Here is a 25316-nt window from a genome sequence, read left to right on the forward strand (position 1 = left end):
TCTTTCCTTCTGTCTTTCCTCTTCCTTCTGCCTGTGGGTGACTCTACACTGAGTGACAAGCCAAGTGGTTTCCTGAACACCAGGAAACCATTTACTACGCTGGGTGGTAACCATATAACCAACTTACGGCTCCTGGTGGTTTGGTGGATGATTAAGGTGCTCCAGTTGGATTGAGCCAATGTAGGTTTTTATCCATGGAGTGGTTGGGGTTTATTGTTCACGTAATGCCACTCAGGGATGAGTGAGGCTGGTCATTCTCATCTTAAATGTCAGGACCAACTTGTCTAGTCCCCGGCTCCTACACTTCTCATGGGGCGCCATAGGATTAGATGGTGGGTGGATGGATAGAGAGAGAGAGAAAGAGAGAGAGAGAGAGAGAGAGAAAAAAAAGTTTTTACACCCCAGTTGGGAATCAAACCTGGAACCTCCAGACAGAAGTCAGGCACCAATATCACTTAACACGGCGCGAGAAAAGGTAAGCCACCTGAATTCTATGAAGAACCAGGTAAATCCGTTATGGGAGGATGTTTTTCAATCCCAGCCCAAATGATGACAGATATTTCTGACACTTCAGGATTTTTGCTTAGTCCCACGCAACTCGGCAAGTCTTATAGCAGTTTGAATCTGTCCCATAACGGATTTACCTGGATCTTCATAGGATTCATGTGGTTTAGTTTTTATTACACCGTGGTGTAGTGATATTGGTGCCAGACTTCTGTCTGCAGGTCGCAGGTTCGATTCCTTGCTTCTGCTTTCTCTGTACATCTTTTCCCACTTCTGTGTGGGGTCGAAGTTTCTGACTGCCCTCCTCCACCTAGACCGGTCATATACACCATCCTTTGACAGTTCTTTTTCTCTCATCCTCCCTTACGTTGTCCATCCACCTCCTTTTGTCTTCCTCTCTTTCTCCTACCCTCTCCCGACATATGACTCATCGTTTCTCATCAGGTGGCCACACCACTGCAATCTTCTTTCCTGTACTTTCTTAGATCTCTCCAGTACCGTCGTAGTTCCTCGTATTCTTTGTTTCCACAACTTATCCATTTCAGTTGCTCCACACATCCATCTAAGCATTTTCATCTCCGCTACATCCAACTTCTTCTCCTGTGCTCTCTTCACTGGCCATGTTTCAGCCCCATATATCATTGCTGGTCTTACTACCGTCTTGTATGCTTCCTTTACCACTTACACAGAGTCTACGATCACATAGAACCCTCGACATCTTCCAGTTATTCCACTCAGACTGCACTCTGAATTTTACCTCTGCGTCCATATTTCCGACTCTGCATTGTCGAACCTAGGTATTTATACTTACTGTATCTACACTCTTCAACCTTGTCCCTTGCATACTAATCCCAAGGTCCCAATCTTCGTTGTTCCTCAGGCATTCCGTCTTCTTTTTGCTGATCTTAAATCCTTTGTCGTCCATAGCCCCCGTCCACTACTCTAATTTTAACTCTACCACATCTCTGCTGGTGCTGGAAAGCACGATGTCATCAGCAAACACTATGCACCAGGGGGATATATCCCTTATCCCAAGAATCATCACATTCAAAATCATCTTAAAAAGGTATGGACTAAAAGAAGATCCCTGATGTACACCAACTCCAATTGGTAACCATTTTGTTAACCTAACTCTACTTCTAACCTGTTTTCTTACTCCTTTGTACATATCTTTGACCATCCTCACATACTTCTCCGCCACTCACTTCTCTCTAATACACCTGCTGAGCGTCAACCTCTTTCCACGTATGCCACACGAATAATATGTGTTTCATCAAACAGAAAGACGCTTGTGTACTGGCCAGGATATGTTAAAACTGCTATGCCACTTGTCGAGTTGCGTGGGACTAACCAAAAATCCTGGACTGTTTGAAGTACTGTCTGTATCATAATATGAACTGTTTGAAGTACTGTCTGTATCATTATATATATACAGTATATATATACGGGGGGGTGTTTGTGTGGAGTGTGTGTCTGTGTGTATCATCATTAGCCATTGCAAGTCCACTGCTGAACTGAACAAAGGCCTCCCCCTTCCTTTTCCACGAATTCCTTGACTGAGCCAATCTCTGTTATATTTAGCCAGCAAATTTCTCTGTCTCATCTCTCCATCTCCTGCGTGTACTTTTTCTGCTACGCTAACAGTCTCCTGGAGCCCAGTCAGTCAGCCTCCTGCTCCGTCGGATATCCTTTATTTTTCCTATATAATCTGCCCAACTTCATTTCTGTTCTAATGACTTCTATAATGTCTTTGACTTTTGTTTGCTCTCCCACTCAAGTTTATTTTTTCCCGTCTCTTTAAGCTATTCTCAAGGCCGGACTTTCCAGTGCACTTTGAGCATGGATTGGCTGATTTTCCTTCGATTTTGTCAGTTTCCAAGTCTCACAATCGTACGTCATCGCTGGAATTATACATTCGTCATATACTTTCCGTTTCATACACACTGGCAACCTGTTTGTTATGATGTCTCTATGTTTAACGAAAGCTTTTCATCCAGTTGTAATGCACCATTTTTTTCATGGTCTTTTATTAGTTTTGGTATTTGCCCCCAAATAATGGTACTATTCGACTTCTTCAAGAATGTCTTCTTCTATTTTGATGGCTCTCTTTGGTGTACTTGGACTAAACATTACCTAAGTTTTTCTCCGGTCCAACTTTAGCCCTACTTAAGACTTTCTCTATATAGGTGATTTAACATTTCTTGCATAGCCTCTGCTGTTTCTGAGATTAAGACAATGTCATCAGCAAATCTTAAAAGGTGTAGGTTTCCTCCGTCTATGTTTAGTCATTTGTTCTCCCAGGCTAGCTTTCTTAAAATACTTTCTAGACATGGTGTAAATAATTTTGGTGAAACTGTATCTCCCTAACACACGCTTCTCTCAGTCTTAAATCTTTCCAAGTCTTTATGTAATTTAACTGTAGCAGTTCACTCTTTATATATATTTTCGAGCAGTTTTACAATGTTCTCGTTTACTTCTTTTTTTCCCACAGTGATTTTACTAGTCCTATGTGTTACATTGAGTCGAATGCCTTCTCATAGTCAACAAAACCTAAGCAGAGTGATTTATTATATTATGAAGTTTTCTCAAATAGTTGATTCATTGTTTGCAGATGATCGACTAAGATATTTTGAGTTGCCTTTCTTCTGTAGCAAAATAACTAATGCATTACACCATGTTTTGGGAATTTTCTTCTTTATACACTGGGTAAATAGGTGGGTGTGACTTGTTTGTACTTCTACTCCACCATCTGGCAGTATTTCTGCACCTATTCCATCTTTTGATGGGTCTTCCTCTTTTCGTACGGTACTTTAAATGTTTACTTTGTCTGGTTTTACCTTTGATATTTGGCTAGTGTCAACTAAAAAGTTAGCTACAGTATTGGTACTATTATCGTTGATGCATACAGTTCTATGTAAAATTATTCAACCCTCTTCACAAACCTTTCCCTGCATTTAATGACTTTTCCGTTGTTGTCCTTCAGTGATGTAATTTGTTGCTCTACTAGTGACATTTTACTTCGGACATGTTTCAGACCTTTTCCTTTTTGATGGTTTATTTAATTTCGTTCATGTTTCTCTCTCTCTCTCTCTCTCTCTCTCTCTCTCTCTCTCTCTCTCTCTCTCTCTCTCTCTCTCTCTCTCTCTCTCTCTCTCTCTCTCTTTCTGTGTCTTGTTGATAAGCTTATTTAATTCTGTTCTTTCTGTTTTAACTTTATTTATACATTCTGGGCAGGTCAATAGGCCCATGCTTGATAATCCCCTTCCAACAGCCATGTAATCCTTTAAGAAGTTAGAGCTACGACACTCGTCAGTTATGCTTACCGTACGGTATATAATTCATTGTTATCTATACGTGTGTATATCAAGAATTATGTTTTACGTATGTAATATTATTTATTTTAATACTGTATTTATTTAGCTAGAAATAAGGATGTAAGTTTAGAACACTAGTATTTCCCAGCGACTTAGTAAGCTCCCTTGGGACTTTCCCCTCCTACTTTCTGTATAAAAATGACAGGTGCACTCCAACTAGTTCAATTTGCTCCCCCCTGAAGATGTGAATACAAGAAAGCTCTCGGGATATGTCGGGATTAGGTACCAGAACGAATATCAGCATTTTTTTTTTTTATAACAGAACGGAGGAATGAAAAACATGAATAAAAAAAAAATAATCCATACACCAGATTACTAGTGTCCTCAGTTCATAAAATATCTGTAACAGACTTGAACAGCTGTGGGTTGAAATTTGGAGGGAAACAACTCTGGGGAAGCGAGTTCCAGAGAGATGCAGTTCAGCAAATGAAAGAATTCTGATAGACAGAAATTCTGCAATATGGCTGAGTGACATTCCAGTCATGAGCGCTGCCAGATGCCCGTGTAGCACGAGGGAAGGAATGAAGAGGTGGCACAATGAACACAACTTCGTCTGAGCATTTGTCATAAAAATATCTGTAAAATAATGCAAGGGAGGCAAAATTCCTTCTTACTTGCCGGGGAGGTAGTTTATTTGTAATGGCAGGGTTGTTAATTATTCTAAAAGCTTTGTTCTGAATTTTGTCTAGTTGTTTTAATGCAACCTGTCCACATCCATTCCACAAGGGTGAGCAATACTCAAGCTGAGAGCGCAAATGACTCTTATAAATTACAGCTAACTGTTCATCAACGAAGAAGTTAGGGACGCTATCAATAATCCAAGTTTTTTTTAGGCCGTTTTAGCATGTGATCTAACATGAAAGGTCTAGCTGAGGGCATTGTTAAGTGAGACGCCAAGAATTTCAATACATTTGGAGATGCGAATATTAGTAGCACTGAAGGTAATGTACGAATCTGGCAATATCTGTCTACTAGTATCATCATCATCATCATCATCCGGACCTCCTTTCCCACCCAAGGGCAGGGTGAGGAGTAGCAATGTCCAAACAGCCCAAAATTGCCCAATCCAATAGGCCACGCTTCTATTCACTCACCATTCAAGCCCCTGGAATCCTGGCTCTATCGGATACGCCAAAAACATTCACCACGTTTTGTAGCTTCACATATCGTATCTGACAGAGACAATCCAGACGCTGCCACGTTAAAAAGGGGTGCCAAAAATCCCTGATCATGCACATCTCCTCACAAAATTCATCCAGCCAGCTCGATCTCCTGTCAGTTCCCTAGCCTCACCGACTTCCAAACCTCACTTCCTCACACATTCATCCACCATATCTTTCCACCTTCTCCTTGGCCTACCTCGCCTCCTCCCTTCTTCGAATTCGCTCAGATATACCTTCTTCACCACTCTATTTTTATCCATTCTTTCCACACGACCATACCATCTCAGTACACTCTCTTAAATTCTTGTGTCCGACTTCCTCACTCCGCATCTTTCACGAATCACATCATTTCGTATCCTATCCACCCTCTGTACTCCACATACATTCCTCACCAGTCCTATCTCCACTGCTTTTACTCTTGACTTTTCATTTTCATGCCACACCTTAGTCTCACATCCATATGTTAAAGTTGGCACTAACACTCCTTCATGTAAGCCTCGTGCAGCTGCAACACTCATTCCTCAGTTTCTTATCAAGGCCTTCATTGCACCAGCTACTTTTCTTCCTTGTGTCACTCTACTTTCAACTTCTTTTGCACATTTTTCTCTTTTCTATCACTGAACCCAGGTATTTGAACTCTCTCACCAATTCTAGTCTCTCTCCATTGACTGTTACATTGCACTGGGAGTTACCTTCTGTTTCAATAACCATCACTTTACTCTTTTCTACATTTACTCTCATGGAACGACGCTTACAGACGTCAGCAAAACTCTGCACTAGCCTACCAAGTTCTTGTCCGGTACTTGCAAGCAGTGCTGCATCATCAGCATACAACAAATTTGAGATATTCCATCCATCACCATTCATTACCAGTGCCATCCCCCTCTCCATTACTCGTGTTTTCACTTCTCTCATCACCCCATCCATATATACATTGAACAACCATGGGGACATCACACAATCTTGTCGCACGCCCACACTGATTGTGAACCATTCACTTAGATGCCCATTAACCCTGACACATGCTTCACTACTATCATAAAAGCTCTTGACGGCACCTAACTACTTACCCTTTACACCGTACATGCGCAAAACTTTCTACAATCCTTCTCTGTCCACTTTGTCATATTCTTTTTCCAGATCCATGAATGTCTTAAACACCTTATGGTCCTTCTCACAAGCCTTCTCTACTATCTGTCTCACTGCAAACATTTGGTCCACACATCTTCTGCCACTCCTAAAGCCACCCTGTTCATCACTCACTAGGACTTCTGATATCTCTCTTACTTTCTCTATAATAATTCTTCCATATACCTTCCCTACCACACTCAGTAAGCTTATCCCACGATAATTCTTGCACTCACTTCGTTCACCATTATTTTTCTACAGAGGTACAATCACAGCCTTTTTCCACTCTGCAGGCACAGTTTCACTCATCCATGCCTTCTTACATAACTCCAACAATCACTTCATTCCATTCTCTCCACTACATTTAAGCATCTCTGCATACCCCTCATCAACCCCAGCTGCTCTCCCATTTTTCAGCCGCTTCACAGCACTCTTCACCTGCGCGAGTGCCACGTCTCCTGGCACTGCATTCCTTCTCTGCACAACCCCAAAACCAATAATGTTTACAGCTGCTCTGCTCTCTCTATCCCCATTCATCAGGCTTCCAAAATATTCTTTCCATTTGGTCCTTACTGCATCTCCATGGGTTAATAATCTACCACCTGCATCCTTCACACCACCCCATTTCTTACCGCTTTCACTTCTACATTTCCGCACCTCTTTCTAGAATAACGTTCTATTTTTAGAGTAGTTTGCATTCATTTGTCTTCCTAGATCCTCATTTACCTCCTTCTTTTTCCTCTTCACTAGTCTCTTTACTTGTGTCTTGCTCTCTACATATCCAGTTCTTATTTCAATTGAACCCCTATCCTGTAACCACTTTAGCCACTTCTTCCTCTTTTCCTCCACCGCTCTCTTTACCTCCTCATCCCACCATGCCGTACCTTTCTCCTTTGTTATTAATCTTGCCACATCACATACCGCTTTAGCATTCCTAAGTAATCCCTATATGCATTCCACAGTCTGTCCAGGTCCATTTCATTCCAATTCAGTAATTCTAACTCGTCCTCTCCTTTGGTCCTGTGTTCATGTGCCATTTCTTTGATCCTCAGCTTCTCAACTTTCAATCTTTCTCCCTGACTGCTTCTCTCTCTCCTGATCCACCTCACTCCTTTCAGCTTGATCTTGCATACCTCAATCAGACCTCCACATCGTCCTCTCACAGCCCTTGTATCAGCAACCATTCCCATCATTGACCTCTCTACGAGCACGTAATCAATCAGGCTTCTTTCAACACGATCCCCATTCCCTCTATACCATGTATATTTATGTGCATCTCTGTGTTTGAAATACGAGTTACAAATGCACAACCTCCTCTTCTGACACTTATCCTTTAGTCTCTTCCCATTATCATTTTCTCCTGGTACTCCATAGCAACACATTATGTCATCCTCAGGACCAGTGCCTACTCTTCCATTCATATCCCCCATCACAATCACTTCATAGCTCCTGGACATTTCTCCCACTACTTCACCCAACTCATCCCAAAACCTGTCATTCTTTCTCTCACTCCTGTCCTCACATGGTGCATACGCTACAATCACTGCCACTTTCACCTTCTCAGACTTGAACTTGACATACATACATCTCGAGCTAACACATTTGTAGTCTCTCATTCCACTCTGCCACACCTCATTCATCAACAAAGCAACTCCTTCCTTGCATCTTCCTCGCCCATTCATTCCATTTCTTACACATTTCACACCCTCCCACTCCTCCACTTCGCACCCTTTCACCTTCGTTTCACACAATGCCATCACAGCATATCTCGCACTCTTGAACACATTCACCACTTCCACCCTCTTGCTCTCCTCATTCACACCTCTCACATTCCACATGGCCACGCGAGTCTGCCCATTTGGTTGGGGCCCTGGGCAGGTATCAGGCCCTCTGAGGCTCTCTGAAACAACTGTCTACTAGTAAATTGTATATATTTGGTTTTACTAGCATTAAAAGAGACAAGGTTGCTTTGTCGCCATTCACTGAATGTAGATAGGTCTTGATTTATGGAGATGGCTGTACTGAGTTGAGAGGAAGAGATATTAGACTTTGTAAATGGGTGTCTGAGTGTGAATGAACTATGTGGTGTTGAGTCATCTGCGTATGAGTGAATGGGATTGTGGGGGACAGATAAGGGATCATTAATATGAACCTACCCCTGAGGGTAGGGGGGTTTTCAAGAATACTCCCCCAGTATCCCTGCTTGTCGTAAAAGGCGACTAAAAGGGTTGGCGGAGGGTTAGTGCCCCTCCCCGGAAAACAACTAACTAAAAAAACAAACAAGAAGCCTCGGACAAGGACTGACCAAACGATGACGACCCAGGACCGGACAAAGGACTTGGTAATGAGTACATGGAATGTAAGAGGAGCGAATGATGAGGTGAAAGAGAGAGAGAGATTGTCCAGGTGCTTGAGGGTGCGAAAGTGGATGTATGTGGAATAACTGAAACAAAATGGAGAGGAGAAAGTGTGAGAGAATGGAAGTATGGATGGGGTATATGTGCAGGAGTAGGTGAGAATGAGAGGGCAAAGGAAGGAGTATGTATAGTTGTGAGTAAAAGATGGAAGAGGAGCATAAGACAGTATGGATCAGTTGGATCAAGGATTGTGTGGGTAAAGTTGAAAGTTGGAATACAAATGTGGGCGATTGTGTGTGTGTATGCACCAACGCAAGATCGTGCTAGAAGAGTGAGAGAAGAGTTCTGGACAAATGTTGAAGTGTGCATGGAAAAGTTTGGAAGGAATGAGAGAGTGTTTTTGATTGGTGATATGAATGGTAAAGTGGAGAATGTGAAGGTGGATGGAATAGTTGGTGAGTGGGGTGTGCCTGCTGAGATAGATGAGAATGGGAGTGCATTAGTGGACATTTGTGCTGGGAGGGGGTTGGTAATAGCCAATACCCTCTTCAGGAATAAGATGATCCACAGGTATACATGGCGAGTGATGAGAAGGGTGGGTGGTGAACTGAATGAAAGGAAGGCAATAATTGATTATGTGTGTGTGGATGAAAGGATGCGAAGATGTGTAAAGGATGCAAGAGTGTATAGAGGTTCGCGGAGTGGACTTTCTGACCACTACTTGGTGGTGGCCAGAATTAGAATGCAAGATGGAGGAATAGAAGAAGGGAAAGACGAGAGGAAGGAGTAGTTGCAAGGAGAGTGAAAAGGTTACAAGAGGATGAGAAAAAGGCAGAGTATAAGAGAGAAGTGGAGGAACGATTGGGCAAATATGAATTGGAACAGATGGGAGACGTGGAAGGTGTGTGTAAGATTTTTACAGAAGAAATATGTGCAGCATGTGATGTGGTGTGTGGAAGGAAGAGAAGACGGAGGGGGGTGCAAGGAACAGCGTGGTGGACTGAAGAGGTGAAACAGGCTGTGGCACAAAAGAAGAAAGCATACAATGAATGAATGAGAAATAGGGGCGTGGAAGAAGTTGAGAGGCGGAAGAGAGAGTTATATGTGGAAAGAAAGAGAGAGGTGAAAAGATTAGTAAGAGAGAGTAAGAAGAGAGTGGATGAGGAATTTGGAAGGAATTTGAGTGTAAAGTGGAGAGACTGTAAGAATATGTTCTGGAGAGAAGTGAAAAGAGTAAGACAGGGTGGAAGTGAAGTTAGCAGGTGAGTGAAAGATAAAAATGGTAGATTACTAGTGGAGAAGGGAGAAAAAGTGAACAGATGGAGAGAACACTTTAAGGAATTGTTGAACGTAGAGGATGGAAGTAATGCGAGTATAAGTGGCTGGGGAATGGCTGGGAGGAGGAGGGAGGTGAGAAGACAGGAAGAAATCAGTAGGATAGAAGTTGTGGAAGTAATGAAGAAAGTTAAATCGGGGAAAGCCCCAGGAATTGATGGAGTGTGTGGTGAAATGCTGAAGCATGGGGTAGAGATAGTAGTAGAATGGATGTGGAAGATGTGCAGATTGGCCTGGGAGGAAGGTAGAGTCCCGGAGGATTGGAAGTCAGGTATAATTATTCCCTTGTACAAAGGAAAAGGAGAAAAAGAAGTGTGTGGTAATCATAGGGGCATTTGTCTTCTTAGTATAATAGGAAAAGTGTATGGTAGGATACTTATAGACAGAGTTAGAGAAAGAACAGAGAAATTAGTTGGAGAAGAACAGGAGGCTTTAGGAAGGGGAAGAGGTTGTGTAGATCAGATATTCATTCTTAGATCTTTAGTGGAAAAGTTTCTAGAGAAGGGAAAGAAGTTGTATGCGGCTTTCATGGATTTGGAGAAAGCATATGACAGGGTGGATAGACAAGGATTGTGTAAAGTGTTAAGAATATATGGAGTAGATGGGAAGTTGTTGAATGCTGTGAAGAGTATGTACGATGGTGCGAAGGCTGCAGTGCGTGTGGATGGTGAACTAACTGAATTTTTCTCTTTGAAAGTTGGGTTGAAACAGGGATGTGTCATGTCTCCATGGTTGTTCAATCTGTACATGGATGGGGTAATAAAAGAGGTACAAGGTAGGGTAGTGGATGTTGGAGTGGCCCTGGTGAGAGAGGATAGTGTTTGGAAACCCCCTGTACTGTTGTTTGCAGATGATACTGTATTGTTGAGTGAAGACGAAGGGGAGCTGCAAGGCTTGGTGGATGAGTTTGAGAGAGTGTGTAAGAAACGGAATCTAAAGGTGAATGTAGGGAGGAGTAAAGTGATGGTCTTTGAGAGAGGTGAAGTTAGTGAATGTACAGTGAGGTTGGATGGTGAGGAATTGGAAAATGTGAGTACGTTTAAGTACTTGGGTAGTGTGATGAGTAAGGATGGAGGTTTGGAGGGTGAAGCGCATGAAAGGGTACAGCAGGGAAGAAAGGCTGCTGGTTCTTTGAAAGCAGTGATAAGAAACAGGGAAGTGAGCATGGAAGTGAAAAAGTTACTACATGACAGTATTGTGATACCAACTCTAAAGTATGGAAGTAAAGCTTGGACATTGTTGGAAGGACACAAGTCAAGAGTGAGAGCAGTGGAAATGAGTTATTTAAGAGGAGCCTGTGGAGTCACGTGGAGAGACAGGCTTATAGGACTACATAATAGATAGATAAATAAATAGATAGATAGAGAGACAGATAGAAGCAGGAAGTCAAATGATGAGAAGGTGTTGTGTTTGCGAGAGGCGAGCAGCGCTAAACGCTTACACGGGGGAAAGCTGACGACAGCGGCCAGTAAGATGATTCAGTTAGCTGTCAGCAGTCCTCTCGTGAGAAAGTTCTGTTGCCACGAGGAAGATACGTGACACACACACCCTACTACACGAGATGTGAGGAAAGAGAGTTTAGAAGGAGACAAGCGACCCTATAGAGAGGTCGAGACGGAGATTAGCTTGAGAACAGAGAGAGAGAGAGAGATAGCGAGACAGGGAGGTAGCTACCCAGGACTTATACTATTATACCTGTTTAATATTTCCAAGACAAATAAAGATAGTCCCATACTATTCTTTACCTCTCCTGTCACTACATGACATCTGGTGGGGAAACTACTACAAGATATAAAAGCCGCTCGACCACAAGTCTAACATATACTTCTCTACAATTAACTACAAAGTCTTTATGACATTTGGTAGCAGCGAACGTATACGAACCTCGTCTACGAATCAACATTAAATTCCTACAAAATATCAAGATTGACAACAACCAACAATATCAGCTCCTGCCCCTCCGTCTCCCAGATCATTACGCTGATGCAGAGGTCAAGAGATCACTCGACGCCTTGCAAGTAGCTTAACGACAAACCAGCAAATCTGCGGACATCGTCTCCGAATTAAAAGCAAATTTCTACAAAAGCAACCGAGACTACAAGGTTAGCTTCAGTTCTACAAAGTCTACAGCCATCTACAATCAACTACAGCCATCTACAATCAACTACAATTAACAACTCTACGAATAAATCACTAGAGAAAAGGACAGAGAAAACTTCCACATAGAATAAAGGGAACAAACAAACGAAGAGTGAGACACGATTTACAACTCATCTTACTCACTCGTCTTCACTCAAGTTACTCATCGCTACTCATTCACTCACCACAGCTACCAGTGTGGGAAGCCGACGTCACCATGTGCTGAGATGACATCACAACGCGAGTCTGCCATGCCAAGCAACGTGTGACGGACACCAGGCACTTCTCACCCACTACTCATTACTCATTATTCACATAGCTCCTACTCATATTCACTTATTTTCACAGTTAAGTTGGAAATTCGACGTTCTATGTTGAGGTTTGCCTGGGACAGCCGTTAACCACTACAAATACCAGGCCATGGAGTTTCCTGAGTAATATCGTCCATCAACACACCACTAGAATTATCAAGAGATCTTCAATCAAACCTGTATTTTCTTCCGAGATCGACTTTGGTATCGACACACCTCTACGATCTGTATCAAGTGGGTAAAATTATACTTGCTCATTTCTTCTCAGTGCTAAAATTAGCTATATTCAACTTATTTAATCATCTAGTTTGCTAGGACATAAATAAACAAGAGGCATATTTCATAACATCATATCTTAATGACAGGAATATTTTCGCAACCACCCACGTTAATACCAGATGACACACAAATTGCCACAACATCAGACTCACAATTAAGAGACAGCCCACCCATTGTACAACCCACACCACACGTTATAGATAAGGAAACAAATACGGGAGTTTCGGATGATGAGTGGGAAACCCCTTCAGATGTTGAGAGTATCGACTTCGCAGCTGCCTTAAATACGTATGCCAATATACTTAACAGGGTTCACCGGTCCGGTCATACATATTCTACCATTCCCTCACATAACGATAAACTCGTACAAGTTGAATTAACAGGGCAATCATTAAAGATGAATCAAGAAACAAATACTGCTGATCTAAAAACCACACCTCACGTTTTTGTGTATCACGAGGATAAGACTGCCCCAAAATTCTCTGGCACAGACAAGGATCGCATTGATGTCATTTCATTAATCAGTCAGTGCGAACAAATGTTCATCAAGCGCCATATACTAGATGAACAAGAGAAAATAGCTATTTTTTCATCTTGCATAAGCCAGGAAAGATGTCCAGCAAGCAATTTATTGCGCTCCGATAAGCTACATCGTGCTAGGACATATGATGAATTTAAAACTGAATTTCTGAAGAAATTTTCTGGAGGTATGAACTTCTTGCCAGGTATAATTCCAGAATTACATAAAATTGTAGATCTTGTAAGGGAGCACACTACAAACCATGTGCTCAGTGAAATAACTGCTGATGTCTCCACAATCAAGAGAACCCTATTAGCTACTCTGGAGAATTCTAAGTGGATAACAGATGATGGAAAGATGTCCCCAGACCTCGTCGTGGACATCATTGGTTATGTAGCTGCCTTGTGTAAATTACCTGATAGAACCCTTAAGATCGCCAAAACAATCGCGTACATCCCTGGAATGTGCTTACTAGACTTAATGAACGAGGTAGAGATGCAGTGCAGTAAAGCAGGTGTGGTCGACACACATGCACATTCTGGTAGAATCAGGGTACCTGAGACAGTATCAGCTGTGAAAACATCAACACCGACCCCAAACAGAGAACAAAATCGATCGCGACCTGAAATGAGGCAGCCCAAACAAGCAAAGACGCCTAGACCTCGTTCCCACACGCCTTCCTACAGGCAGTTTCATAAGTTTCGCACTTGTGAGTAGGTCTCGCGCTATAAACAACACTTTTTATGGGAAATCACCTCGTAGGTCACAGTCAAGGGATAGGTCCATTCTGTGTCATTACTGTGCAAAACCAGGACACACAAGGTATGAATGCTTTATCAAGGCAAAAGAGGATAATCAAAAGACACAAGGGTTTGGTCCTTACTGTAGGCATCATAGATACCAAGGGCACTGGACTAGTGATTGCAAAACAGTAGAAAAAATTGTGTCTATGTTCAAATCGGGGAAGACCAAGTCATGACAAAAAACGAACAAACATAAAAAAGAACAAGGTTAAACTTCACATAGGAGGCATGTTGGGAAATGAGTGTATCTTGATACCAGCTGTATGTGAGGATCAAAACGTTTCCTTATTTTTAGATACAGGCTCTCCAGTGAACTTAATAACACATGAAGAACTAAATAGAATTCTTAAAAATAAAAAGAAAGTAACTTTTTTGGATGAAGCTGATTTAGAATTAAACACAGTAGATGGTCAAGAGATTACAGTAAAAGGTATGATAAGATTAAATCTCAGTTTCACAGAAACTACAAGACCATTCTCTGCATTGTTCTATATCGTTGAAAACTTAGCAATTAAAGCTCATATGTTACTGGGCTTAAGATCCATGAGAACTGAGAACATAACTATACTCCCACAAATGAATGGAATAGACTTTGATAATGAATTTATAGAGGAAATACTTTCAGAGCCCTCACCGATTGGTAGAAGAGAGCCAAAAGAATTGGTAATATTAAAGGCTTAAACAAACATACACAAACAGATGAGTGTATAGATCCACTTACACCAGCAACCCCATCCTCCAGAATTAGTGACCCAGCTAACAGTACTGATTTATCAATTTTTCCAGCCCATCTCACTAATGATTTGGTTATACCACCTAATTCATACATGAAGGTTACCATAAAGAGCAAATTACGGAATAGTACTGTTCTTGTCTTAGAAGAATTATGTAAAGTAAAAGGATTGTCAGTAGAAAACGCATTATGTCATACGAACGACGAAGGGCTAACTCAGATATTCATTATTAATCACATGAATGGGGAAGTTCAGTTGAAGAAGGGAACTTGCATAGTTAATATTGAAAAATGTTTCGCCCCTGTGAAGGAAATAAATATTGGTGGAGTAACAAGTGAGATAAAATCTACGGATAGAGAAAGAATAAAAAGAGAATTTAATTCACTCAGGTGAATTTGACGAAGAAAATGATTTGTTAACCCTGCTGGAAACACACAGGGACACCGTAGCCTTGCCCGGAGAACGATTAGGGTGTACTAACTTGATTAATCACATGATTAATGTGCACCCAGAAACACCACCAATTTTCGTACCAGCTTATCGCATACCACACTCCCAACGTACACTTGCTAATCAGTATGTCGATGAAATGTTAAAGCTTGGAATTATTGAGCCTTCAGTTTCTCCGTGGAACGCTCCCCTTTTCTTTGTGCCCAAGAGAAATGGAGAATGCGTGCGGTAGTAGATTACCGTAAACTAAATAATCACACCATCCCAGACAGATTTCCCATGCCATTGCTAAGTGATGTGCTACAGAATATTGGTCCTGAGAATAATATATTCTCGACCATCCGATCTCCTAAACGGATACTATCAGATTCCGGTATCTCAGGAGTCACGTAAATACACTGCCTTTTCAACAAACAGAGGCCATTATCAATATACAAGAATGCCAATGGGACTGAGGACAGCCCCTGGTACGTTCCAGCGTCTTATGAATTACGTATTGTCCGGAATTTTAGGACAAGGAATATTTGTTTATCTTGACGATATTATTATCGCAACGAAGAATATTAAGGATCATCTCAGGAAATTAGACTTACTCTTACAAAAGCTTAGTGATGCTGGATTAAAAATTAAACTTTCTAAATGCAAATTTTGCTTTAAGGAAATAAATTTCTTAGGCCACAAATTAAGCTCTGATGGTATTCACACCACTGATGACAAAATACAGGCAGTGAGAGATTTTCCTGAACCCACTACGACTGACGAAGTTAGACAATTTTAGGTCTGGCTGGGTACTATAGGTCCTTCGTACCACAGTTCTCTCATATAGCCTTCCCTCTATTCCAACTACTCAAAAAAGATGCTGTATTCCAATGGGAAGAAGAACAAAAAGGGCATTTAACAATCTAAAAATTAAACTAACGAATGCACCTTGTTTAGCATATCCAGATTACACGAAATCATTTCTTATTTGTACAGACGCATCAGTTAAAGGATTAGGGCTGTACTGATGCAGGAAGATAAAGAGGAAAGAATCAACCAATTGCATTTGCCAGCAGACAAACAAGAGGTGCAGAAAAAATTATAGCACTACAGACTTAGAGGCACTTGCAGTGATTTTTGCATTACAAAAGTTTCGAGATTTGGTATATGGTTACGAAATCCACTTATTCACCGACCATAAACCACTGGTGGGTATGTTTAAAGAAAAACTCCTTTCTGGGAGGAGAGCAAGATGGAAATGTACAGTTGAAAACTACAATGTACAAATACATTATATACAAGGTAAAATGAATATAGTAGCGGACGCATTATCTAGGAACGAACACAATTCAGGTTGCGGCGTTAGATCTCAAAGGAAATATCCCAAACCACGAGGATATCGCAAAGGCACAAAGACTTGACCCAGTATGGTCAAAAGTAATATACAAGTTAGAAAGTGGAGATGACATACAATTACCCAAACTGCATGTCCCACTTGAACAATTCACAATGGTCAATAATACATTATACAAAATTAACTCTAAACAACCAAAACGCCAAAGAAATACTAACCAGTTGGTAGTACCTAATGACATGATACCCCAAGTATTACGAATGATACACGACAGCCCACATGCAGGACACCCTGGAAAGGATAAGACATTCAACCAAGCCCAGCTATTATATTACTGGCCTTCATTACGAAGAGATATACACAATCATATAGACAGATGCGAATCATGTGCGAAACACAAAGGATACCCAATCACACCTGCACCGATGGGTAATTACCCAGTACCACATCAACCATGGGACGTTGTCGCTGTTGATTTACTCAAGATGCCATTATCATACAATAATAACCTATACTTATTCGTAGCAACGGATCATTTTTCCCGTTATGTCATTTTAGCTCCAATTAAAGATAAGACAGCAGAGACAGTAGCAAAGGCAATAACAGATAATGTAATATGTCGCTTTACTACCCCAAAGGTATTAATAAGTGATAATGGAGGAGAATTTAATTCTGAGATCTTACAAGAAATATGTAAACAATACAACATTAAAAAGGTTAACGTTTTGGCCTATCACCCAGCATCGAATGGGTTGGTAGAGAGACAAAATAAAAGGTATTAGATGTGCTACGACACATTCTCAGTGAAAATTATGCAAGCTGGGATGATTGGATTCCCAGAGTAGAGGCCTCCATTAATGGGTCTATAAATAAATCCATTGGTGACACACCACATTTCATTATATATGGCACGGATAAAAAATTACCATATGAGCTCCTAGAAGGTGACAGCATGCCTATATACAATTACGATGATTACTCTAAACTCCGTTTACGTGAATTCCAGGACATACACAAAAGAGTGCAAAAACAATTAACGATGTCCAAGGAAGAAATGACGGAGGCATTTAACAACAAGGCAAAAGATTCACCTATCAGCTTAGGAGACATTGTTTACGGAGTCATTCATACGAGAGACAATAAATTATCCCCTAAATTTGAGGGCCCATACAGAGTAATTAACATAAAGGCAAACAAAGTTTTAATTAAGTCACTTTCAAGTGGCGAGGAAAAACAAGTTCATATTGACCATTTAAAACGAGTTTCAAGGGAATTATCACATAATTATTCAGCCTCGGATACAACCGAACAGGTGAACGTACCTCAAGAAACCAAGCAAGAACACAACAATGATTACAAAAGAAATTAAGGTCATATACCAAACAATCGAACATAGGTGCAACTATTCCAATGAAATCTACAGTACATCATTTACGAGAATTAAATATCGATTTAAACTCCTTCTATAAATGAAATAACAGCCAACCGTAACGCACATCATCACTATCATCAACCACAGCTTTATAGGAAATTAATAGATTTTTTTTTTTTCGGTAGGTTACGATGAAGGGACTTATGCTATGGATTCTCCTATACATAGTAAGAGTATATGCCGCACCTAGACCCCAAGCATATAGTACGACAAGGATGCCTCATAGCTCCAACGGCCACGACTACAATCGTCAAGGATGTCATGAGTACTGAAATAAGTCTAGATTACTTGTATGACTTACCTACTTATATAGAAAGACTTGCGACGCCGATGCGAACTCTGGACTTCAAGATAGGGAATTATGTTTCACAATCACATATCACCAAGGAAGTGGATGAAATGGTGAAGTTAGCGAAATGGAAACTAGAACAGGCGAAGTCAACTATGCTCGTCATGATCCAAGATCTCCCATCTTCTGGAACAGAGGTGCTGAGCGACAGGAACAACATCACACGTACTCGCCAAAAGCGCGGTTTGTTCGATCTGGGCGGCGCAATTCTTGGGAACATCTTTGGATTGGCTACAGAGGATGACCTTAAAGAAATAAACAAAAAATTTAATAAGATAGCTCAGGTACTAACATACCAAGATAAATTCATCACAGGACAGAACTCAGCAATGAAAACAATTGTGAAAAATCTGAAACAAGCAGAAAACGTAGCTCTCGAGAGTATAGATAAAATAAATAACTTGGAGGGTAACGTTACCCTTTTCCAACACTTCTCCATCATCACAGAACATATTGACACGATTCTACCACAATTAGAGAACACTAGAGATCATTTCAGGGCACTTATGCAAGGAATTTCGAATGCTGGTGATGGCAAGATCACAAATGACTTACTCCCAGTTCATGAGCTACGTCAGATAGTTAGTCAAGGCATACATACACATAAATTGAAGCCATTGTTCCGCAGTAGGGAATTTATGCAATATTACCCGTACTTGGAAGCAACACTAACACCAACATCAGTGATAGTTCATGTACCATTCATCACGGAAGACCTGTTCACAGTATACCAAATACACCCCTTCCCCTATAGAAACAACAACACTTTAGTCATCATCAACATCAACACAGACACCGAACTCATCATGGTCTCCAAGAGACGAGACACTGTCACTTTCGCAAGTGAGTCAACGATTGAGCGAAAGTGCCGCACATCCTTACATGCTGTTCATCTTTGTCCTGCGTACATTTTCACGTTTCAGCCTACTGATACGGTCCCTTGTGAAATGGCTATCATCAGCAATAACAATATTCATCATCATTGCAACTTCACTTTTGCTCCAGATAAACTTGTACACCATCAACGCATTGGACACTCGCAGTTTTTTTTATTTCCCTCATAACACATCTGTTTACATAGTCTGTCCAGATATACCACCATCTCATACATCAGCCTCAGGATTATACATAGCACCAGACTACTGTGCGGTATTTACACCATCCATGTCTACTTTTTCCACCATCAATCACTACGCCATCCTCAATCATACACACAAACATTTCCACCCACTGCCTGATATGGACTTAAACATGAGCACAAGTATTAAGCTGACTTCACCTAAGTTTGAAACTATGCAGCTGATCAATGAAACAATGAAGCCCTGGGAAGATTTGAGTTTGAGTATGTTCAACCCATATTATGTGTATAGCCAAGCACCTTCTGTCTTCATAATTATCTGCATTGTTGTTGCAGTATTGCTGTTGGCCATGCACAGAATGCATGCAAGAATTGTACTAATTTGGAGTCATTGTTTAGTGGGGGAGAGTTAACATCACAGTTAACCACCCTGAATGAAGTGTATATATTTTGTATATAGTATTAATTATATATATAAAAAAAAAAAATAATAATAATAATAATAATAATAACACAAAGAAGAATGACCCATATATGGCAGACCAGTACCATTATCTTTAAATGAAATATTAGTAACTCTTACAATATTCTTAATTTTAAACTATTTTATTCTTGCATGTATGCAATTCACTATAATAACCCAAGTACATACTGTATTACAGTTAAATAATTTACTTTAATGCATTTATTCCAATATGTATTCAACTTATTTAAAATGTAATATTACTGAATAATCACTATTTACTATGCATAATATATGTATACAATATTCATACAATTATGTTACTTTACAATATTATGTATTTCACTTAATTAGCTTATAAGTTCATTATAATGTGTATGTAGTATGTATTAATATATTATAACTATTAAATGTCGATGGTACGTCATTTTCGCGCGGCCGAGCAAATATAGGACTACATAATAGATAGATAAATAAATAGATAGATAGAGAGACAGATAGAAGCAGGAAGTCAAATGATGAGAAGGTGTTGTGTTTGCGAGAGGCGAGCAGCGCTAAACGCTTACACGGGGAAAGCTGACGACAGCGGCCAGTAAGATGATTCAGTTAGCTGTCAGCAGTCCTCTCGTGAGAAAGTTCTGTTGCCACGAGGAAGATACGTGACACACACCCTACTACACGAGATGTGAGGAAAGAGAGTTTAGAAGGAGACAAGCGACCCTATAGAGAGGTCGAGACGGAGATTAGCTTGAGAACAGAGAGAGAGAGAGAGATAGCGAGACAGGGAGGTAGCTACCCAGGACTTATACTATTATACCTGTTTAATATTTCCAAGACAAATAAAGATAGTCCCATACTATTCTTTACCTCTCCCGTCACTACATGACATCTGGTGGGGAAACTACTACAAGATATAAAAGCCGCTCGACCACAAGTCTAACATATACTTCTCTACAATTAACTACAAAGTCTTTATGACAGGCTGACGAATGAGGATATAAAGGAGCGTTGTGGTGTGGATGTGGTTGTGATAGGAAGCGTTATGAGGAACACACTGAGGTGGTTTGGCCATGTGGAGAGGATGGAGGGTGAAAGACTGACGAAGAGAGTGTATGTGAGTGAGGTGGAGGGGGGAAGAGGGAGGGGGAGGCCGAGGATGAGGTGGAGGGATGGGGTGGAGAGGTATATGAGAGAGGGGGGTGTGAGTTGGGAGCAGGGCAGTGAAATGGCGGGGGACAGGGCGACTTGGAGGCGATTTATTTGTGGCCACCCCAAACGGGATTGAGGCGTCTGGCAATAGATAGATAGATAGAATAGGGTTGGTGCCAGAACTGACCCCTGTGGCACGCCAGCGTTGAGTGAAAATTGGAATATACATCATCTACTTTTACTCTTCTTTTCCTGTCACTAAGATATGAAGAAATCAAAGGAACAAAAGACGTTAGTCCATAGCAAGGGAGTTTGGACAGCAGGGAACGGTGCCATACTCTGTCAAAAGCTTTAGAAATATCGAGAGCTACTGCATGAGTTTCTCCATGTAGATCAATTGATTGATGGATAGTATGAGTTAGGAGATTGAGTATGTCAATGGTGGATCTTTCGTGGCGAAAACCATATTGTCTATCACTAATTAAGTTGTTGGATTCAAGATATTTAACAATGTGCTTATTAACCCGCGGCGTCCCGTCAACGTACTTCCACGTCCTCACGTTTTGTCACTGCCAATCCCGTTGACATACTTCAACGTCCTGCAATTGCAAGGTTCATAATTTCCACAATTTTCAAAATTCGCGCGAGATTTTCGATTTGCCCACCTACCCAAGCCTTCCCTACCTGCCGCCAGGCGGGCAGCGTCCCAGACCCCCACGTGACCTGCGCTCGCCCTTGTCTCGGTCGCTCACCTGTTAGCAGTGACCCAGGTCAGACATGGCGCGTAAAGGTCTCTCAGACGACGAAATACAATCCGCCCTGGATGCCTTCACTGGAGATAGTGATTCTCCACTTGATGGTGATGTGGTGGATCGAGATTATGTGCAGCCTGAGGAGGAAATAACAAGCAGTGATGAGGAGGTCCCTTCGCCCCGGAAAAAGCGGTATGTCACGTATCGTAAGGCAAGGGAAGGCCAGCCTGCACCCAAAACACCTGCATGGACCTCTCTCCATCCCCTAGAGAGAGATTCTGATGAGGACGAGGATGAGGACGATGACGATGACGGCGGCTTAGGACGTGATGTTGCCTCGTGGTTGGGGAAGGAAAAAATCTCACCCTGAGGATCAGAAGGTGGGGCGAGAAGGCAAATAAAGTATGGCCTAGTGTTTTGTCTGGGGAAGGCGAAAGTGGTGTGGTGGGAGTGCGGGGTGAAAGGAAAAGTGGTGTGGCGGGAGCGAGGGGTGAAAGGGAAAGTGGTGTGGCGGGAGTGCGGGGTGAAAGGGAAAGTGGTGTGAGGGAGGCAGCACGAGCATGTGGTGCACGTAGGCCTAGGGGAGAGAAGGTGGAGCCACTCCCCAGCACGTCTTTCGCCATACAATATTCCCAAACTTCCTCCACACAGCCCCAGGATGTGGGGAAATGAAGGAAAGGGAAGGGAAAGGGTAAAGGAAAAGGGAGAGGGAAGAGAAGTGCGAGTGATGAAAGGCCCCGCTCTCCACCTCCCCCACCACCACCAATGTTGCGTTGTGCCTTCAGCCATGTTTCAGAGAGTACCATAACTTCCTACACTACTGAAACTGTGTGGGATGGCGATATGACGCTCAGTATAATGGTAAAGCCAGTCAGTATGTGCTAAGTCTTATATAAACTTGAAAAGGGTGTAATGTTTGCAGGAAAGTAATGTATAAGTTGAGAAATAGTGTAAGTTGAACGAAGTGATATGAAAACTACACCCACTGTATAAATCTGCGAAAATATGACGCTCAGTATAACACTCTGGTCAGTAAATATGTGACAGCAAGAATATAAAGTGGAAACGGGTGTAATGTTAGCATGAATAAAATGTATAAGTTGAAAAATAGTGTAAGTTGTAATAATTGATGTCACGAGTACACCCACTGTGTAAATCTGCGAAAATATTACACTCAGTAGAACATTCTGGTCAGTATGTGATAGGAATTATATAAAGTAGAAAAGGTTGTAATGTTAGTAGTAAGGTAAGTTATAAGTTGAATACTAGTGTAAGATGAATCAAATGATATCGCGATAACACTCACTGTGTAAGTACGCGATAATATGACGCTCAGTAGAATCGTAAGGTCTGAAATTATGTGATATCAATTATATCAAGTGTAAACATGTGCAATGTTAGTGGAGAATTATATAATATATAAGTACAAAAATAGGTTGTAAGTTGAAATAGTAGTCATAGCGACTTCACCGTCTGTGTTATTATGCGCTATTATTACGCTAAATATTTATGTAAGTCCTGAAACTATCTCAAAACAGTTTTCTAAAGTTGAAAAGTGTATAATATTATTAGGAAAGTATTATGTAAGTAGCAAAAACACAATAAGAGTTGAAACAACAGTCACAGCGAGTTCACTCACTACGTAAATAAGCGCTAACATTACGCTAAATGTTATCAAAAGGCCTGTGAATACGTAAAAACAGTTCAATAAAATGTAAAATGGTATAATGTTATTGTAGATGTATTATGTAAGTAGAAAAAATGATATGTATCATGATTCAGGAATATTAGCGATTCATCGTGACCAGTCTGCCCGATTTTGCTCGTTTCGCACAATGGTACAATGCTTATTTCAGCTCTATTTTTGTATAAAATCCAATTTACTCTTTTATCACATGTTTTTATGTTTGTAATAAATACATATCTACTTACTTTCATTGGTTTCCAAGACTTATAATACCATAGAAAACGTTAGAGGCTCAGACCACCTACAGAGAACACGGTGCCAGGTGTGACCAAGGCATACCTGTTTAGGGCAATTATGGACCCCGGGGAACAATTTCTTCGTGACTGACCATTGTTTCTGACCAAAAGCGAAAGTTTTAGCAAAAAAAATTTGGGTCCAAAAATGGTCGGGACGGGGCGGGTTAACTAAAATTTCAAATACCTTACCAAGAGATGATGTGATAGCAATTGGTCCGTAATCAGAGGGGTCAGAGGAACTTCCTTTCTTCGGAATTGGGTGGATATTTGCTTCTTTCCATGAATCTGGGAATAAAGAAGTACCTATGCATAGTCTGAATAATTTAGCTAGAACAGAGGCAAGTTCAGGGGAACACTTTTTCAAAACAATTGACGGAATTCCATCTGGGCCTGGAGCTTTGTTGGTAGGTAAATTGTCTAGGATGGATTTTGCGTATCTTGTCTGTATTTTAAGTGGGGAAATTTCGGGAGAGTCAAGTTCCAGTACTAGGACATTCTGGCTGGTATCGTCTATGGTAGAGTTTCTGGCAAATGTACTGGCAAAAATTTTCACTTTCCCTTGTGGGTCATTTGTAATGCTGCCATCTGAAGATTTTAGTGGGGGAATGGAAGATGACTTGTTAAAGCTATTATTGAATTGACCAGAGTATTCAATTGTCATTAGGGTTGTTAAGTGGTTTTGATGCTTGCTTTTGAAGAAAGTTTGATTTAGCTGGATTTATTACGGATTTTGCATGATTTCTAGCAATTTTAAACTGAGAGAGTGATTCAGATGTTTTTGATTTTAAGAAAGAGTTATATGCTAATGACTTTTGGGCTGTTGCTCTGGTACAGTTGCCATCAAACCATTTTGGAGAGTTCAATCTTTTAGTAAACTGTTGGCTTGGTATAAATAAATCCATACAAGCTAGTATTAAGTCGCAAATGTGGGACTGGGTAGAATTGGCATCACTAGAGAAGAAAGATTGCCATGGAATGTCAGCAAAATAATTTCTCAATCCATCCCAGTTTGCCCTATCAAAGTGCCATCGGGTCACCCTGACAGGTTCAGAACAAGAAGGTGTGGGGTGGTTAACTAATGAGGCTTTGATGATTGTGGTCAGAGGATCCAAGTGGTGACAGTACCTCTATCCTGTAATGATCTGGGTTATCTGTTGAATAAATCCAAGAGATGGGCATTATGGTCAGGATTATCAGGTATTCTGGTTGGTTGCTTACCAGCTGGGGGGATTAAACGATTCTGCAAACAGCTCTCATTCTAGACCAGCGTCATCAGTTCTGGCAGAATGCAATAACCATTCAACATCATATATGTTAAAATCACCCAAAATGGTAATTTCGGTGCTAAGGGCAAGGTTAAGGTTACTCAACTGTGTGGATATGGAATCAAATACACTGGGTTCCAAAAAAGCATTGGGGGAGCGATAAACTACACAAATGTATTTGGTAATATTTTGACAATTTAGTTTATACAATGAGTAGTCAAAACTGGATGAAGTGAAGTTTAAAATAGTGTCAATTGTGTATTGAGATTTGATATAACAACAGGTGCCGCCCTTGTTACGGAAGTTTGTAAGGAGATGGTAACTGGGAATACAAAATAGGGATATATCAGTAGAGGGTGAGAAAATGGTTCTGTGAGGAAAAGCACCAAAGGGGATGTGGACTGAAGGAAAAAAT

This window comes from Coenobita brevimanus, chromosome 40 (genome assembly GCF_032717465.1).
Source record: "Coenobita brevimanus isolate Jiangsu-jjx chromosome 40, ASM3271746v2, whole genome shotgun sequence".
NCBI classification, from domain to species: Eukaryota; Metazoa; Arthropoda; class Malacostraca; order Decapoda; family Coenobitidae; genus Coenobita; species Coenobita brevimanus.